Source organism: Wasmannia auropunctata, unplaced genomic scaffold, assembly GCF_000956235.1.
Source record: "Wasmannia auropunctata unplaced genomic scaffold, wasmannia.A_1.0 LD336038.1, whole genome shotgun sequence".
In the NCBI taxonomy this organism is placed as follows: domain Eukaryota; kingdom Metazoa; phylum Arthropoda; class Insecta; order Hymenoptera; family Formicidae; genus Wasmannia; species Wasmannia auropunctata.
In genome coordinates, this window is record NW_012026852.1 from 255328 (window position 1) to 271853 (window position 16526).

At 41.0% G+C, this 16526-nt stretch overlaps 1 long non-coding RNA gene across 1 annotated transcript in view; it reads left to right on the top strand.

The window, feature by feature from the left end:
* The window catches only part of LOC105452025, a 65300-nt gene that overhangs the window by 22462 nt on the left and 26312 nt on the right, over nucleotides 1-16526 (top strand). Inside the window, exon 2 of the long non-coding RNA XR_974669.1 lies at nucleotides 3212-3257. This is a non-coding gene — a long non-coding RNA (uncharacterized LOC105452025). The remainder of the gene's footprint in view (nucleotides 1-3211; nucleotides 3258-16526) is intronic.

The window sequence follows — 16526 nt, forward strand, 5'->3', positions numbered from 1 at the left end:
CTCTCGTACCATCCGACGTCGATATCTGCAGGCGTACCCATTGAATTCATGTAATATTACCGCGTGGCACGCTGTAATGGAACCCGGTGCCTCGTATATCCCGATACACTTCCGCGTGCGCGCTCCGGCATTTTATGCGTCCGTTTTAATCGAAAATGTAATATCGCTAACTGCGTTACTGAAACCCGATGGGACGGCTCTTCCTTTACTTCTAACAGCGAGAAAAGCCCACACGCGCTATTTGAAGCCACATTTATATTCTCATTGGAAGGGAAATGATAAAGTAATTAGGTTCGACTTCGATATCTTTATATATGAGTTTAATGGGAAAAAGAAAAGAAAAATCAAAATTTTTTCGATATCATTTCCGGTTATGGAAATTTATGTTAATAGTGTTTAAATTTTGCAACATTTGTTTTGAAAGTATTTTAGGAAAAGGAAAATTTAATTTGAATTCTAGAAATGGGTTCTTCTACACGGAAGGAACGATTTTGTTGAAAGGTCTAAAAATTTTGCTAAAAACAGATGTGAAAATAATTTTTTGTTGAATCAACAAAATAATTTGTTGGAATGTTAAAGCTGATAAGTATTGTTATAAAACGTGATATTCTAGCAATCACTTTGACTTTTACACAAAATTATTTCGATTGTTGAACAAAAATTATTTTCAGATCTGGATTCAGCAAAATTGTTCTTTCCGTGTAGAAATGCATTAAAGATAACATAGAATACATAAATATTGATATTTTCGGTGATGTCTTATATATCGAAAAATAAAAATTGTTGTGAATTTTATATTCTGCTTTTTATGCTTTTGAACCACGCGCCGATTACTATCCAGTTTGAAACACAGTTTTATATCAAAGCTGGAAATGTAAAATCACATTATAAAATTGATAATCAATTTAATATTATTCATCTTAATCTTATAAATCTACAACTAATTTATTGCAAAAAATATCGAAATATATTGAGTGAATATTCAGAATATTTTATGTAATTTTTATACCGATCTATTATCTCGATATACACATATAAAATAAAAAAACATATCATCGATACGCACTGGTAGAGTTACTGTGCGTTTATTTCGAGATTGGCGACTGTAATGAAATTAAATTGAACTGCAAAATAGAAGTAACAAGTAACTGCGAATTAAGGTAATTGCCAGTATAATTAATATCCAGAAGAATAATGATTGCCTGTACATAAAGTACTTATGAATGATTAATTCTGCAAGTAATGACAGAAAAATAATAATTTACTCACTTCATTGCGATTGTTGCGCCGTCACCTAATGTCTTTTCCTCTTCTTATTGTTAGATTCGTTCATTGCACCCGTACAACATGACACTCACGAAAGTACGGTTACGATCGTATATATACATCACGTGAAATAAATGTATACGAATGTTCTATTTCATGATTTCAATTAATTTTATTTAATGAGCAGTTATTGTATATCTTGCGCTGAATTTTATGCATTTATCAGTACTCTCACAATCTAGGACAACGATTAATTCTATTCAATTGAAAGAACACCTTGAAATCGAAAATTACTTGAATCTTAATTTATGACAAAACTTGTTTTAATATCTTAATATATATATAAATATATGTATATTATTAATAGCAATTTTTAACTATTACGTATGAATTATTTTTTTCCTGTTAATGACAGTTTGATATATTAATTACATAATTTAAAGATAACAATTAAATTCATTATTTGAAAAATAAAATTTATAATTTTATTTTAATCGAGGAATTGAAAAACCAGTATTTTTTACACGGAAAGAACAATTTTGCTGGATTCAGATTAGAAAATAATTTTTGTTCAACAATCTAAATAATTTTATTGGAAAGTCAAAACGATTGCGAGAATAGTAAAATGTTTTATAGTAACGCCTATCATTTTTAACTTTCCAACAAATTATTTTGATTATTGAACACAAATTATTTTCAGATCTGCATTTAGAAAAATTTTTAGACCTTTCAACAAAATCGTTCTTTCCATGTACTTAAATTTATTACAGACGTCCTACATTTTTGTTTCTAAAAGAATCAAAAAATTATGATTTGAATATATCAAAAAAAAAAAGATTAAATTATTGTCAAGAAACGCCGTCGTGCCTTAACTTTGTTATTTTTAATTGATAAAAATTACGATCACAGAGAGAATTGAAGTAAATACGTTTTCTCTTCTTAAAATGCTTTCTTAATCAAATGAACTCAATCGTTATCTTAAGCGACGCTAATGAGTCCACAAAACGAAGCAATAAGTCGATATTAATTTAATACGAAGGAATATCTGCTTGGCGTAATTTTATTTTATAAAACATTGAATATTTTGTGGAATAACAATACTGTTGGCATGCCTTCGGTATCTGTTATTGTAACGTACAGCGCACACTGTGTTTACAAAAGGTCGCCGCCGCGCTACCATTCGTATGCCACACTTCAGCCGGCAGATATAGCGGCGAGCCGTTCCGTGCGCGTCGCATTACTCATTGGAACGCGGTCGCGTTCGAGTGTTAGGCGAGAGCCTAACGCTATTATTCCTTACGAACATTTTCGCGGTTATCAGCGCGATTAGTCAACCTCGCGCTTATTTTTCCCACTCAAAATACCTAGTGTCATATACATGTACAGCAATTCCGGGAATTAAACGCGGATCTCTCGCTCGATAGGCGAGATTCTAGCACTGAACTATCCCAGCATCCCCGTAGGCATATACATACAGGCGCTGATTATTCACCGTAACGGATATTTTGCATAATTTATATACTTAAAAGAATCGGCAGAGAATAGGAATTACATTGTTTTGTGATATTTACGATCGTTCCTTTAATACTGCTTAGGCTTATCTCGAATTTATCTCGCGTCGCGCTTTGCATTTTTCAACGATTTAAACATCGTTGGCCCAGCTATATTTTCGGAGGAGAAACGAAATAATAGGCCGCGCGCGTAAATCGAGAGAATGATTATAATACTCGTAATACCTGCTTTGAAATATGTACATAAGTAGAAAACTAGAATATGTAATTTAGTCTTCAATTGATTTAATAATAAAGAAACAATTATTTATAATTCTTTAACTTATACAATTGTTTGAACAAATATTATTTTATTTTAATATGTAATAATAATTGTTTCGGTAAATACTAATTATTTGGGGCGCTGCTATACAATTTGTATTTGTATTTTACAGATCAACGTGCGCATAATTCACAACTCCACTGCTGCGCATCGTGTCGGTGAGTGATTATCTTTTATTTTAATCTGAGTAATGGACTACGAAGTATATAAAATATACATGGATATTATGGGTGTATCAGATTAATAGCATAAGGCATAAGAATGCGAGGATAGATATAAAAGCTTATAAATCCATCACCTTAAAATAGATGAGCCAGACAGATTAGAAATAATAAATATAATGAATGTTTTTTTAATCTTGGAACATACGATTATCTGTTTAATGCACGTGCATACAAGAATGCACATTTATATTCTCATAAAACTCGTTACGTAATTATTTTCAGAAAACAGAATGCTATGAAAATATAACAGGTTAATAATTCTATTTTTAGAACTTCTATTATTAAATGCATTATGAATAGTACAACTTTTGATTTTTTTTTGCTTAGGCAATTAGTGGAAAATAAATAAAAAGATAAAGAAGGAAAAAAGATAAAATAAAATATTAATGCTTTTAAAGAAAATGTAAAGTTTTGATTTAATTTTCTTTATATTTATAAAATTAAATTAAATTTGTATAAAGAACGTTAGGAAATAATTATAAATCCTTACATGCTTTATTTTTTTTTATTTCCTTTTTATATCCCTACAGGATTAAATATTAATATACGTTTATACAGCAAAAAAGCAATGTTCAGAAATATTTCTAATTGTAAGATGGAATGTATTATAACTATTATAAGTACAATTAAAGAGAAAATATTTTACAATAATAGCATAATACAATTAATTCTTTTGAGCGGAAATAGTGCTAATAATTATTAAGTATATTTATATATTCTTATAATCACAATTACTAATCTTTTGTATAGTCCAGCCAGTCATATCTATATTTAATTTTATATCATTTGAAACGGAATAAAGTTACAGGATGTTCCGCAGTAATCACACAACGTGTATTTAGCGGCCAAATTAAGGACCGTATAGGCAATTTTACGATTTTGCCGGCACAATGTATTCTGTAAGTTTGATATAAACGCAGGCACGTAATTAGACGGCCTTATTTAGCTAAATGTGTGGCGAGGATAGGCTCCAATTAGAGTACAACTGAAATCATCTGGAGCAGCGTCGAGCGCGTTTTACGAGTGTTGGACGTTGGCAGTCCCGTGTATCCGCGTTGTCCTCTCCCTCTCGCTCATCGCTTTTATATTTCCGTTTTCTTTTCACTCTCATTCCGACCGTAATTCCTGAACCGGCGTTCCTCTTTTTCCACCCATCCCCTCATTGTCCCCCTCTCCCTCTCCCCCCTCTTCCCCCCTCTTTGATCCTCTCCGTGGTACACTTAATTGGCGATAAAACGAAACCCGCGGCCTCGTAAAAAAATCTCGCCTACCCCCACATTGTATTAATTAGAGCCCTTATAATGCCTTAAATAAGGCGCAGCTTAGTTATGGGTTGGCCGAGCAAAGTTGTGCTCCGTGTTATCTCGCTAGTTGCCTCCCTCCTTTCCTCCCCGTCACCGCCGCTGCCGCCGCCGCCGCTTGTTCCTTCCTCCAGCTCCTCTCTCTCGAGAGAGAGAAAGATCCCTGAACGACCAATTATCAGCCATAATATCATCGGGGCCCGCTGGGCCCGGATTAATCGTATCCGGTTTCCTACCTTACGGAAAAGGCGCGGTGAAAGAATTTTCTGGCTGGCAGGAAATTCCTGAAAGCGGGCAGTAAAACGCTCAGGTATGATGCCCCACGTTTATACTGAGATGTTCATTGATTTAATGCCCCCACGGTGCAGCCATTTTAATATTTAATCCGTCGATCGTACAGCTTCATTTTGCTTAAACGGTTGAGAGTTAATTGTAAGGTGTAACAGAACGTAGTATTTTCTAATTCGTTATACTGTTGATCGAACATATTAATTGCCATGTCATTTTTTCTTCTGCCTTGTCATTTAAATACGAATGAAAAATTTTATGATAATAATAACATTTTAATTTAAAACATTTTATAGCAAAAAAATACAAATTTGAAAGAAAGCTTCCTGGGAATTTTTCATGAAATTAAGCTTCATTTATATTTATATAAATGATGTGGCGAGTTAATATTTAATAACATGGAACATTTCTTTAATCGATGAATGAAATGATAACAGAAATTAAAAATCGTTTTCATAAATTTAAATTGAATTCCAGGAAGTTGCAAATCTACAATTTAGTTGGATGTGCGAAAGTAAAGTTTTCGATAGTCTCTCGCTATTATATAGATATCGGCTTTCGTATTTCTTCTTTAATGACAGGCCGCTTATAGTTAGAGAGATCGTAGAGCAGATTGCAGGCAAACTGTACACCTATTCTGGAAACGGAGTTACAAAAATAAATGCCGGGCTGTGCAATGGCGCCTTAAGACGACTATAATTTGATATTCGATGCGAAATTAGATGCGCCGGAAATTCGTCGCCCGCGGCGCGGAATCGGATCGCCTACTCGCTTAAAATTTAGCCTTATAGCGTATCGCTCTTAAACAACGCGTCCCAGTTTTAATTCTTGGAAATGCAGATCAATATTATTTTGTCGCATCTGCCAAAAGGAGGGTGTTTCGTAAAAGGACCTTTCATGACTATTAATTCACCAAATTCAATAAATACAGGGTGCTCGTGGATGACGCTAGACTTAATAAATTCTTCGTATAATTCAAAGGTTGTTTTCTTAGCAATAGTTCGATCAAGTGGTCATTTTTTTCACTTTTTTAATCTTTAATTCGAAATTTTTTAATTTTCTTTGTGAGAACAATTGTGATGCTCTTGGACAACGCTAAACTTAATAAATTCTTCGTATAATTCAAAGATTAATTGTTTTTTTAGTAATAATTCGATCGAATGGTCATTTTTTTACTTTTTTAATCTTCAATTCAAAATTTTTTAATTTTCTTTGCGAGAACAATTGTGATGCTCTTGGATAACGCTAGACTTAATAAATTCTTCGTATAATTCAAAGGTTAATTGTTGTTTTAGCAATAATTCGATCAAGCGGTTATTTCTTTTTTCCTTTTTTAATTGGCAGTTCAAAATTTAATCTTCTTTGTGAGAACAATTGTGACAACAATGTAATTTAAACTTTTTTAAAATGAAATTTACTTCAATTAAATGTAGAATCTAATTCGACCATTTATTTTCATCTCGACACACAAATGTCCAAAAAAATTTGCAAACATTTTTTTTTTCCGAGATTTTATTTCTGTTAATATTTGTTCATATCTGTGATATAATATTTAACACACGTGTCCAAATTAAGCTTCCAACGTGTTCGGAAGCGCACGTCGTAAAATTATGCGGACCCAATCCTGGCGCGAGAGGTATAAGGGTACATCGCGACCGGATTTCGGCGGTCGTTAATGCGCCGCGTTGGTCCCGAAGAACGACCTGGTTCCTGGGCGTCAACGGCACGCGCTTGGGTGGGACTAATATCCAGGACCCCGTTGGGGTCTTACTCTTGCACCGCGTCGATACTTATCGCGCGCACTGTGGACTGCATATAATTACAATTAAAAGAGATCGGTGCCGATAACGGAGACGACCTCCGCATCCATCTTCCTCCAGGCCCAACTCCCTCCCCGCCTTCCCCCTTCGGATTCCTCCCCCTTGCTCCCCCTCTTTTTCTCCCAACCGCCCCCTCTATCGAGGCTCTCTTATGGTGCAGCCGATGCATCTAGCTATATGGTTAAGGGGGGCCAGATTACGGGGAGGGAAGAATGGTGGCATAATATCCGCTTGAACTTAAGTTATATTCCTCCTCGTGCAGCCGAGATATCGGTGCGGAGGTGGAGTTCGGTTCGAGGGTATGCTAATTCCGGCCTCGGGCCACCACGCAGCCCTTAATAGCCAGCTGAGCAGCTCTTATGCCGGGCAACTAGCGCTCGTATATACGGAGAGAGAGAATGAGAAAGAGAGAGAGAGGGAGTGAGGGCCGTTGAGTGTATCTCTCGTAGTTATAGAGGCATCCTCCTCTCGGACCGTCTCTCGTCGGTACCGTCGGCGAGAATCACCGGTTTTTCGGAATGTTAATGCCTCGGCGCGCGGGGGCGCCCCTATATGGGTTCACGACGGGCGATTAGCGCTCGTACGTGTAATTGGGATAATGTCTCTTCTCTCTCTCTCTTTCTCTTTCTCTCTATTTCTCCTACCCACTTTCTTCTTGCCTTTCGGCGGTGTGATCGCTCGTGCTCGGCGCGATTCCCGCTACATTTTTATTTAATCTGACAATAGAACGTCAGAATAATCTCTCCCATAATTCGTTGCGGCTCGTCGCGCAAAAATACGAGGAAGATTTTGCGAAAAAAAAATGCAAGAAGAAGAGAATTATCTGTAAAAGTAATCAAGAGAGTACTTTAGTCATAAAGTCATTGACTTCTTGTGCTACGTTTGACTTCGTCAAAAATTGTCCTTCATCATCTCGTCACGGATCCTTCCACGAATTTAGCTCGCGAGACACGAAAGGGCCCTAATTCTTTCAGGTCCATCTACGAGGAAGGATCACGCCGCGATGGAACATCCGACACCTGTCGGCTCAAAAGGTTCCGCTTAAAAATCGCGCACTTTTTCGAAGGGGGTTGGCTCTTCCTCGCGCGCGTTTTGAACTCTTGCGCGGCGTACAGCGGCGGCGGCGGCGGCGGCGTCGCGGGCACGATCGATCGATCGATCGTTATTTATCGGCTCTAATTCGTCTCCATTTAGAAAAAACATCTGCCTCGGCCATCGAGGCGCTTTTGCACCGCCGGCAATGACGGGGCCCAACGGCGAGCAATTCTTAGAGAGCGAGCTCGGAACCAACGCCGGCCGACGATTCCTACCTCATAGGCAGATAATCGCCTTTGATTTCTCTCTTCGATTCCTCCCTCCCCTCCCCTTCCGCCTGGCGCCCTCTCTCTCTCTCTCTCTCTCTCTCTCTCACCCCTTTCGTGCCCTCACCTCCCCACCCACCTCCGCATCCCGCGCGCCGCCAGCCCTCATCTCCTTCTCCTCGAAAGTCCGTGCGATCGGAGATCACTCCCTTCTTATATAATTACCTTATTTCCGAATAATTGGCCAATTTATACTTGAGTCCCAGCTGAAAACAATCCACCTCTCTCGCTCTCCGTCTCGCGCTTATCCCGCGGTCTCGCTCGACGGTGTGTGCCCTCGCCAACCCCCGTGTGCCCGGCCTGCACGGTGTGTGCCCCATAGGGCCCCGTAGAGCGGTTATTTTATGTATATGGGAGTGTGATTAGATCAGGCCCCGCTCCACCTCGCGCTCCTCCGCACGTACATACGATACGTTACGTATATGTGTGGGTATGATAATTCTGCCCGTAGGGCTTCGTGGGGCAGTCTCCACCCACGCCACGCACACACACACACACATTCACACCGTGCACGTATAGCGCGGCGATCGTACCTCTCTCTCTCTCTCTCTCTCTCTCTTTCCTTAGTCGCCCCGTCGTCTTCCTCCCCCTCGAGTCTCTCCCGCTCTCTCTGTCTCTCGCATTCCTCTCCGCGTTCTCGCTTCTCCCTCTCCTTTCCTCGCCGTCTCGTGATTCTGCAATTCCACGTTCTACCGTACGGTAACATTGTAATCTTCCCCCCTCACCCACCCTCTCCCCCTCCCCCGTCCTTCCGCGCCGCGCTCGGTGCATTTTTGCGCGCCATCGCGCGCGCGCGCCCACCGCGATCCGCTCGTTTCGGCCCATTTGGATTCGCGCCCCGCGCGACCTCGAATTAGAGATCACGCAGGTACGCCGCCGCCGTCTCCGCCGCCGTCGCCGTCACGTCCGGGATGGATGTGTCTCGGGGATTTGGGTCGCGCTCGGGTCTTTCTCTCTGGAACGCGCGGCTCGTCTCGCAATTACAACCAATTTCAATTCGGGGCTTTGCCGCGCGCGGCTGGCAATCGAAACGTCAATGCGCATTTTCGACGTTTCGTAATGCGTTTACGTAATGCGTCTTTACGATGTATTTTATGGCTCACGCGCGAGGAACACTTTATCTCTGGGAAATAAAATAATTTCTCGTGAGAAAATGTTATGTGCACAGAAATTATTAATATATATGAGGCGGGAGAGGGTACTTTAATTATGTTACTTATTTATTAACGTCACTTTTTGTATGAATTACTATAATATTGTCAAATCTAATTTATATATACAAATTTGATGTAACATAAATGTATAGGTATTTAGCATTAACAGCAGTGAGAGAGAAAGAGAGAGTGTGTACTTCTGTGTAATTTCTATCACCTGATTTTATATTTATATATAGAGTAGCTTTGATTTTGTATTTGTGTATATTAATTATCTAAAATAAAAAAAAATATCTAAAAACGTTTTTTAAAGAAAATACCTTTACTATCTATATTTCTGAATTTTTTCGTGTAAAGAATTATTAATATATCAGATTTTTTAAATTATTTATTTATTAGCTTGATGAATCACTATAATATTGTCAAATTTAATTTATGTACAAATTTGACGCGGCATAAATTATATGCAGTATTGATAATAGAAACGGAATAATTATAAATACATAAAACATATTAATATTAATAAAAAAGAAAGAGAATTAAATTAATTAAATACATAAAATTAATTTCTATCACTTGATTTTGTATTTATATAGAATAGGTCTGATATTGTGTCTGCGCGTATCTAAAGATGCTTTCAGAGAAAATACGTTCACTATCTATATTTCTGAATTTCGTAAACATGATATGCGCGGAAACTACATTGGCATTGAGCCAGAATTCGATTCCTCCTCCAAAACCGCGCGGCCACATGTTAAAACAAGAAATTGGACATTCAAGAATATTTTTTTAGAACCATTCAGGAGGAATGTTGTCCCGGCCAAAGTTTCGCGAATATTTAGATTAGACTTACATATAGAATCTCTCGTAAGACCGTGCAACGCGTAATGTAGAAATAATCGAGGAGTGTTGCCTGAAGAAGAAAGCATTCCTCTCGCGCGCGACGAGACGATCCCGACTTCTGTAAAATGAGACACACGTTTTGTCCCACGTTACACTTCCACGGTTCGCGCGGCACGGCGAGAAATCGTCAGAGGTGCCGTCGTGTACACTGGTAGAGTAGCGCGGACAAGAAAGAGGAAGAGATAGAGAGAGAGAGAGAGAGAGAAAGCGAGCTACGAACAGAGGGTTGAAAAAGCGGGACCGATCGAACAACCGCCGGGCGAGAGCGAGTGTAGCAATTAACTCGATGCTTACGACGATAATTAGCGAAGGATCGAATGAGGCAGCTGGTCGGCGGAGGAATCGGGTCCCGTCCCCGTCTCCCCCCTCCCCTTCGTCCGCCTCCGTCCGCGTAGCCGCATTTACCTACGTAATTATCGTTATGATGATTATGACCGCGCGCTCGGCCACGGTCAGTAGAATATACTCGCCGCGCTGCGTGGCAACGCGATCCTTTCTGTCTTTCTCTCTCTCTCTCTCTCTCTCTCTCTCTCTCTCTCTCTCTCTCTCTCCCTCTTTCACGTCGATTTTTCTTCGGCACTCTCCTCGGTACCCTTCGCCACTTGGGAGTTTAATCGTTTAAAATTTGCCACAATCGAAATTATAACCGCGCCGATCCGCCTGCACGAGCGCGCGCGCTCGTAATCCAATGTTCTTCCGTTGCGTCAAAGCACGCAACAAGTACATTTATCAAGCGCATTTATCCGTTGAGGCGGAAGGCGAGCAAGAGCCATTTATGCTTCTCATCCTTTATCTGTTCACCTATACGTAATGCTTATGCAATTTGTTTTTAAGTAAAAACATCGCGCGTTCTCCCTCCCCCCCGCTTCCCCCTCCCCTCCCCTCGTCCTCCTGAGTTCTATTTCACAGAAAATTTTATTTCTCGCGCGAGAAAGAAACCACTTTGGAGATTGATTAATCACGAATTAACCGTTCCAACGCTTACGACTTCCTGATCACGTTAGCCCGAGCTCTCTCTCTCTCTCTCCAATTAGTCAACATTACGCTGTATCTCGGCCGCGCATGAGAACTTAGACATTAGCCCCTGTAACTTTTGTGAGATATGCAACGCGCGGCGCGGCGCCGCTTACACAACCGTCATGACCCTAATGAATACATATCCTTCTCATTAGCGGGAACTTATTGCCTGCGCTTCGCGATGATCCGCTTTAACACGCGATAAATAGACGCCGGTTACACGCCGGCCCGGAGAAACGATCGTTTCGCGTCCCCCCCCTCCCTCTCTCCCCCTCACCCCCGTTCTACGTCTGCGAAAGAGGCAGGAAGACGGACGGACGCGCGCGCGAGACTCCCGCAGTGAAAAACGGGCATTCGCGACGGAGGTGAAGGCGCGCGGACGGCGGAGTACACGGGTTCCGTCGTAATTGCTATATAGGGAGCCTCGCGGTCGTCCGACGACCGTGTGGGGAGAGGGGGGGGGGAGTCGGGTGAAAGTTCAGTTAATTCGATTAGAATCGCCCTGGTGTATATCCGCGCGCGCGGTCAGGATTCGCCGCGAGCGATCCACCATCGCGGATGCCGCCGCCGCGCGGATATCCATCGCTCCGGCGTGCGGATTATGAGAGGTCGGTAGGGGATCGATGGTATACCCCTTTCCCCCCCCCCCCTCCTTCCGGAGGTCGTGCTAGGTATAGTTCCTGGACTTCCTGGAGCTGTCGGATAGGTCCATAGTTTCATAGTTGTGTCTCGCGGCGGCGGCGCCGTGTCAGTTTTCTAGGTCAGACGGATTAATTTTAATGCGATAGATTGCCTCTTCTTTACGGATTTTGTTGTTAGTTGCTCCGCGAGATCACGTCTGCATTTTTAAAACTACATTTTCAAAAGTTTTTTACGCTCTCAGTACCATTACGATCGGGGTTCACTTCCTACTGAATCAGAAATAAATACAACTTCCGTACACGAAAAGAACAATTTTGCTCAATCTAGATTTGAAAAAAATTTTTGTTCAATAATCAATAGAATTTTGCGCGAAAGTCAAAATGATTGCTAGAATATCCAAACGTTTTGTAGCAATGCTTATCAGTTTTAACATTCCAACAAATTATTTTGATGATTCAACAAAAAATAATTTTTAAATCTGTTTTTAGCAAAATTTTTAGACCTTTCAACAAAATCGTTCTTTCCGTGTTTGTAATATAATGAATGGAGTATATACAGTTGCATATCAAAATGTTTTTTTTATATTAAAATAGATATAATTAATAAGCAAAATATATGTTATAAATATTTTTGATTAATTACTAAGCTTTATTGAATTTTTTCAATGGATCTTTTAAAGATATTACGTTAGTTTATGTTTCGGTATAATTAGGCATTGGAAAAGACTTGACTATATGAAAAAAGAAATTACTTTCAAGTTTCTCATTTTAATATCACACTTTGATATTTTTTTCAATTTATGACAATTATAAGTGAAGAATTTATTGATAAATAAATAGCGCCGGTTTAATAATTTTTCCAACGATAATAAAAGAAACGGCGGATTTTCGACGAGTTCAAGTGGTCGAGCGTTATCATCGAAAAACTATACAACATGGCGGTTGCGAACGAAATAGAAGCATCCACGGATCGTTTTCACGCTCTCACGGCGTGATTTATACGTCTATTTTCGAGAGAGCAGCAAAAGCAATTCAATAAAGAAGAATTTCTTGCCCAGGGCCGCCCGGGCACGCATGATCGAAGACTGTCTTGGTGGGACTACAATTACCGATTGTAACTAGAATCCTTGCATAATGTTTGCGTTAAATAATGTATGGCCCTCGCTACAATTGTTGAAATATGGGAGCAATCTATCCTTGTAGCGAAGTTATTACGAGTTCATACGATGCGGATTTATCACCGCGGCAAATGAACTGCTCTACGATCTTGAGATTCTTGTTAAGAATAAGGTCTCATCTTCCTCATTCGACACTGCGTATCTTAATAAATGGGCCTCTTTAGGCACAATGCGAAATCAGGCATTGCTTTAAACGCGCGTGTTTGATGATTTTACATGAATAATTGATTTTTATTACCGATAATACATATTCATATTTCATACACCTTAATTAAGTATTAAGGTGATATTTGTCGGCAAAAAAAAACTTCAAGCAAGCGAAATATTTTTTCATAATAAAATTAACCGCTTAAATGTTTCAGTGCAATTAATTATTAGAATTTACTCGATACTTTGAGTGTTTCGTGACTGAATTTATTTATATTTCAAATGTGTCAAGATAATTGTTGAAAAATAATAAAAAATTAATTGCTAAAATGCAATTGATAACTAATTAATTTATTATAATATCACAACATAGTGCATAACATTGTTCACATTGCTCCCAAAAAAAAATAGAAACAAAATTCTATGTTTAATTAATCAAATACGTGTATAAATTAATAGATAGATACTCCATTTTAAGCTTATGTAATATGATTCTCCTTCTGCCTGAATACGAAATAAGCTCCATTATCTGCGATCTTACCACTATATTACAAGCATAATTCAGGAAGGTTTCAACTTGCCTGTTACGTTTCGCGATAAAACGGATTGTCTCTGCGCGGGAATGCGCTCGTTCGTTTAATTTGCACTTGAGAAAGATGGGGAGCCTCTCTCTCTCTCTCTCTCTCTCTCTCTCTCTCTCTCTCTCTCTATCTATCTCTCTCGCTCTCGTCCGCGGTGCATCGAACTTTGGGAAAGCCGATGGTTTTAACGCCAACGACGACATAAACACTCGGCGCGGGGAGCATTGCAGGCACGCAGAAAGTTGCCCATGAAAGAGAGGAGGAAGGACGACGAGAGGGGGAGGGGGATGGAGAGGAAGCGAGAGCAAGGTGGTGGACGGGTGGCAGTAGCTCTGAGAGATGACGAAGGAGCCCTGGGCGCGGGGTGGTTTCCCCGGATCGATGTGTGTGCCCCCGCCTTCTCTACACTCAGCTACCCTCCTTCCTGCCCTCCCCCCTGCCCCCACCTACCCACCCACCGCCTCTGGCCGCCCCTGGGGGTAGTTATACAAATTTCCAAGAGTGTCTGCTTCCACCCTCCCGTTCCCTCCCGCACCTCCTTTCTCCTCTTCACTCCACGTTCGCCGCTTCGACCTCACCTCCCTTCGCCGGGCACCTCTCGCACCAGCTCCCGAGGTTTCCATGGCAACCTGGAGGCGGGTCTTTGCATATTATACTCTGTGTGTGACAAGCCGACTCGTTAGGTATGCTCGTGTTAGTGTGGGTTACCCCCCTGCTCCCCCCCTGCTCCCCCCTTCGTCCCCCCGCGAACCCAGCGAGCACGTGAGTATGTGTGCATGAGCGTGTTGTGTACGTGTGCGCGTGGGTGCTCGCGCCTAGAGAGGGAGGGGTTGCAAAGGAATCAGCCGGAGGTGTGAGCGGAGGCAGATGAGGAATTGTCACCTCCGACGACGAGGAATGACGAGGAGGGGCGAGGAGAGCGTGCCCGGCGGAGAGCTCGCGATGTAAAAAGTGGGAGCGAGAAGAAAACGGAGCGGAGGGCGCGCGAGAGGAAACTCCAGGGGATGGCCGTATAGGAGCGGAAAGAGAGAGAGAGAGAGAGGCGATAGGCAGGGGGAGAGAGGACGCCTATGCCGCCTCTTTGTACTTTGCAGGGTTGCTGCAATCTCCCATACCTCGTCGACGGCCTCCGGCCTCTCGCGAGTGAACTCACCCCATCGTCATCGCCCGACGAACCCTGCCACCCACCCCGGCGACCCATGCCACCCTCTCGGTGGAAATTCTACGAATCCTGGAATCTCGTATGGAGAAACGAACGAGTCTGAGGCAGAAAAAGAGAAACAGAAAGAAAGAGAGAGAGAGAGAGAGAGAGAGAGAGAGAGAAAAGGAGAGAGAGTCGACGAGGCCTGGCGTGCTGTGATTTCCAGCGATCTCCTCTTCCCTCTTTGGGGCGCTGTGCTCACGAGTTTTACGGGGATGCCTTTGATTTTTTTTTGAAGAGAATCGGAAGTGACGGTTACCCGGGCACAGATGGGGTGCGTGTGTGTCTCGGGATACTTCTAGACGTGATTTCAGCTCGAAACGGTTTGCCGCGTAACGGGTGCCATCATCTCTTTTTTTTTGCAAAGTATGCAGAAGTAAGTTATTCGCGCGCGTTCCTTTGACCAAAATCTAGTACTTACCTAGCGAATAGATTATATTTTGCTTCTCTTCAACCAGACGAGTACGTTGATGAGTGCTCTTTAAATAAAGCAACTCGGCATCCAACTAAGCATCTTTCAGAAAATCGGAATATTGTACAAAATGTTGTACAAGTTAAAATACACTTCGGATTGACTCTGAAACGTACAGAATCGACGATACGTGTTACTATATGTCGGGGGCCTTTTTTAATTCGAGAAATCGGAAATGATGTAGATCGATGAGCATCAGGACGTATATGTCGCCGGGGAAATGCACGGGATTTCAATTTAATCCGATGCGCAGCGTGCCGTATCTTCCTGCGAAATCATTGATGTTGCGTGAGAGAGCGTTTGTGATGTGCCGCGTTATTGATCTCGATATAGAAAATAAATTTATTTAGACAACGATAGGAATATTGGGTATATGTATTGTACGCTGATCCCTAACAGAAATTTAATAATTTAATGCTGAATAGGTCAGGATATTTATTTTAAGTACTATACATATGTTAACACTTTTAATCACTCAAAATAAGCAATTATTTGATCCTTCCAGTATTAAATTTCTATATGAGAGATGAAACGTGCTCTAAAAAGGTAGATTTGTATTCGTATGAAAAACAACAAAATCCGTACAACATTTTTGTCGTATGATTTGCTATCTAAATATTATTTTGTTCAAAAGTAACAATTCCTCAGAAATATTATTGTTTTCATTGTATCCGACATAATTTTGATACCTACATAGATTTATAGTATCTTCGAAACACAGTATCTGATCTGTAAAAACTACAGCAATACAAACACGATTAAAGAATCATTAACGTATATAGCGAGAGAAAGAAACGTGCATTAAAGCAGGCGCATAAAAATTGTGCGAGAAAAATATCGGAACTGCGTTTGATCGCGCGAGCTCGAAGCACCGTCGAAACACTGGCTTTCGACGGTGTTTCCAGTACGAAGAAATTCGCGAGCACTTCGGCAACGTGCGTACCACTGGCGCGGCACGCTCGTGGACCACACGAGCTAGGGTGTCGCGATAGAGAGGCGAGTTTTCGTAGCGAAGGCGCCTTGGCAGGGTGACGTGTTTTTCTGGCAGCCAAGTGGGGTGCGAGCCCCTAATTATAAAATAAAAAAAATCAATATCTTACCCCAGTCTCGGGCTAAAAAAAATAGGGTGACTACCCCCC